Source organism: Sinocyclocheilus rhinocerous, unplaced genomic scaffold, assembly GCF_001515625.1.
Source record: "Sinocyclocheilus rhinocerous isolate Xijiao unplaced genomic scaffold, SAMN03320098_v1.1 scaffold8951, whole genome shotgun sequence".
Lineage (NCBI taxonomy): Eukaryota > Metazoa > Chordata > Actinopteri > Cypriniformes > Cyprinidae > Sinocyclocheilus > Sinocyclocheilus rhinocerous.
Window position 1 is genome coordinate 1 of NW_015630575.1, and position 3,997 is coordinate 3,997.

Genomic DNA, 3,997 nt, shown 5'->3' on the forward strand with positions numbered 1-3,997 from the left:
CTACAGAGTAGACTGAAATGTTTTCCACATTATTAATAATAATAATAAAAAATAATACTAATGCAATAAACATCAAAATAATACAATTACAAGCAAGACAATAACACCACTGATACAACATGTCACAAAAGACTTACCAGTTGTTGTGGAGCTGCAGGGGTGACGGGTGATGGCAGTGAAGAGGGACTAGCAGCAGCAGAGCTGGTAACAAGCATGCCCAATCTGGAAAATGTAATACTCTTTTAAAAACACATTTTTATAAAATGGATTTTAATTAGAGCTTATCTTTTGCATTATGCTTTTATTTATTTATGTATTCCTATACCTATTAGCTCCCCTGGGACAGACAAGAACATAGAATAGAAGAAAATGAACTTTTCAGAAAATTCATAAAAAGATCATTCTATTTTATGAATATAGAAAATAGCCTCCTGATGGAAAGCTGAAATGAACCACAGCAGGTGGCTGAAAAGAGGGGACACAGTAGTTGTTGACACAGTGAACAAGGTCGCCTGAGTAGCTGAGCAGCGATGGAGGCCTGACTGCCAGAGATGCAGCTTCACGGTCCTGCTTCCATCTGTTAAGGCCTTCCAGGAGGTACAGCTGGAAATTCAGGCTGTTGGCACTGGTTCCTTAAGATAGTACAAATATGAGCAATATTGTTAGGTTAACTTGTTGTGTTTGGTTCTTTGACAGACTAGTATAAATATGAGCAATATTGTTAGGTTAACTTGTTGTGTTTGGTTCTTTGACAGACTGTGTCAGTGTTTCCAAGATAATAATAATAATAACAACAATAATTATAATGATAACAATACTACTACTACTACTACTAATACTAAAAATAATAAAATGTTTAACTGCAAATATGTAATCTTGCTGATAAATAAAAAGTGATTCATACTGACTTGGAATGAACCTGTTCAGATGCAAGTGGAATGAATCAAGTGATGTGGACCCTCTTGCACATCTGTAGTTTGGCAAGACAATGCCCTCCTTGGTAGTGGTGCCAGTTACAGTGTACAGGAGGACACCTGGTTCATCCTGAATGCACTTCACATGCTTCTTCTGGATTTGCCAGATGTGCTGCATCCTCTCGTGGTCCAAGAGAGGGACACCAAGATAGTCTCTGCCCTTTACCCCCATGAGCTCATTAAGAAGCAGTTCAATCATTATGATCGTCTGCCGCTCCCCTCTTGTCTGCCTCCTGCAGTGCAACGCTAGTTCCTCCTTGGTGATCTGCTGGTCCACTAGTTGTTCAGTGATCCCAGGAACACCTTCTCGTTTCAACTGTTCCCTCAGTGATCCCAGGAACACCTTCTCATTTCCCAAATAAACGGTTTCTTTTATATGTAAAATACTGAAATAATACTGTTTATATATATATATATATATATATACACACACACACAAAGCATTAAGTTCATTTTCACGTCTTTACTGCTAATGCTGTATTTTGGACTTTTGTTTGTGAGGTAGGATTTTACAGTGGTAAACATATTTACCTTTTTTGTGGAATCCAATTTTAATATATTGCCAAAGGTGGATGCTATGCTGTGATCCAGCCTGCTTAAGATGTCTTGGCCATAAACAGCCAGCATCCACCGGTTGGAAGGAATAGCCACTGGCTTAGGAGGGTCGTGGAACTTGACAGGGAGCAGGCTTGGCTGGACAACAAAGTCTGAGCATGCGCCAAAGTAGCGACAAACATGCTTAAGCCACTCCTCGCTGTGATTTTCCCTCACCTGCCTGACCAAGCGGCTGGGGCTATTACCCAAGGTCCTCTCCCTCAGAAAACGGATCACCCGTATGTCACAAGCATATCTGTATTAAGAAACCAAGAAAAAAAGAGACCCAAAAAAGGCAAACATTAAAACAAGCTAATTTATTGTGTGTTTGAATGACAAATATTTGTGACACAGGCTAAATAATTTCAGTACACTCACCTTCGTGTCAGGATCAGTCGGAATTCTGTGTGCCAAATCCAGCTGCTCCAAGATGGTCTTGCTAGTGGAAATGTAACTCGTTTTACAACCAGCTGAACTGCACCAGAGATTCTCTGTGATCATCAGGTAATACATATCGACATCCAAAACCTGGCGGGCTCTCTTGTGGGCTCCATAACCTGTGAGCTGTTTTCCACACACAGGACAGGACAGGACAGGCTGACCTTTCAAAGGTGGTATGGCATTCACAAGAGAAGCCGGTGTGTGAAAAAACGCTCTGGAGTGGGGGCCTGATGGTAAATGAGCACTGGCTCCGGTGGATCATACCACAGCTTCGGATCAGTGCGCAGCCTCTTGTTCTTCCTCAGAGCAGATGAAATCCACTTCTGATCCTGAGGTGGTATGGTCCCCATCAGCTTTGCAGGCAGCCAGCCAGGCTCTGAACCAGGAGCAGTCTCCATGTCAGCAGTAAGTTGAGCTGAGCGACCAACAGCAGAGGTGACAAAAAAGAGGTGGCAGTGGCAGATGCAGAGGTCACAGGGGCAAGAGGAGCATTTACCTCTGTCTCCAAGTCTGGTTCTGTTACAATATCAGCTTTATGTGATGTCTGGGGTATCAGAAACTGATCAGTGTTTCCCTGGGTCTTTTGCCATTTAGCAGCATGGACGTGACAGTCGTGACCGCGTGCTGCTTCATGGTCAGACAGTCCACCGTGAAAAATGGAAATTGCTTTTCGGCAAACTGTGCAGTTAGCATTATGTCCTTCTTTAGTAAACGGACATACCTAAAAATAACTTTTTTCCCATTCCACCCTGTATTTTCAGAGCCTCTTGCGTTTCACGAGAGGACTTGACATGTTTAAAAAACAAGTAGGTTTACGGCGCATGATCACAGACTCTGTTGATAGGGAAACAAGACGTTAAAATGCAATCATGTGCAGATAAGCCTCTTTATTACCTCTTATGAAAAAGGTTTTTTTTAAATACCCTTGACCCAGAGGGTTAATTCTTAATAAGAACTTTTGTAGACATATAAAAGAAAGTCAAGCTCCTTTGTAATAAGTGAGTTATTGACTTCAACACTGCTACAGTGTTACTTTTAAAACTCTGCTGTAGTGATTGTACAAACACTAAGCAAAATTAACATGAGTGGAATTTGCACCGCAGCGCCCCACACCTTCATGCTCATGACAAGAATAGCATGTATAGTTATCTTTATTGAAGTGAATTAGGTTTAAATCGCCGTCATGCATGAATGAATTATATTTTTGCAATTTTACACATAATAATCCACGATGATCACATTACACAAAACTGAAATTGCACGTCAAAATAACACCTTGTCAATATTTGTTGAGTAACAAGACACCTTGTCTGTCTCTCTATGATTGTTAGATGTCAAGTTTATCTTGAGGCTGCGGTCTGAAGTGCTAGTTTCCTCTTCCTGCTGCCTGTCGAGATGTTTGTGTGCTCTTTTCTAACATTAAAGGAAACACCCTGCAAGTCACATTAACACATTATTTGTTTTACAACAATACAGTGGTTGCATTTAAACACTTTTAAACACTACTTTAAAAATAGATAATCTCACATTAGCTTTTTCCCTGTCACGACCAGCATTTTTGATTATTTTCACAAAAATGTCAAGTGCATTTTGAGGCTGCGGGTCTGAAGTGCTGGTTTTCTCTTTCTGCTCTCGAGATGTTTGTGTGCTCTTTTCTCACATTAAAGAAAGCATCCCAAAGAGCTCATTCCACATAATCATTGTTTCAAAACAAAAGGTATTTGCCATATATAATGAGGACATTTTGTTTTCCAATATTGTGGTTGCACTGAAACAAATTTAGACACTTTATTTTAAGTAGAGATAATCTCAAACCAACTCTTTCCCCACCAGCCGGTGACAGTCATGACCATGTTGCTACACTTACACTGTACACATTTCTGTATTGTATAGATCTAAAAGACCCAGAGTAGCATCAGTTTCTGTACACTTATACATTACACTGTACACATTTCTGTATTGTATAGATCTACGTTTGTCAGCGACGT

General features: G+C 40.4%; 1 pseudogene; it reads right to left on the bottom strand.

Moving 5' to 3' along the window:
- Positions 1-137: 137 nt before the first annotated feature.
- On the bottom strand, positions 138-2,407 carry LOC107740601 (uncharacterized; annotated as a pseudogene).
- Between the last annotated feature and the right edge of the window lie 1,590 nt (positions 2,408-3,997).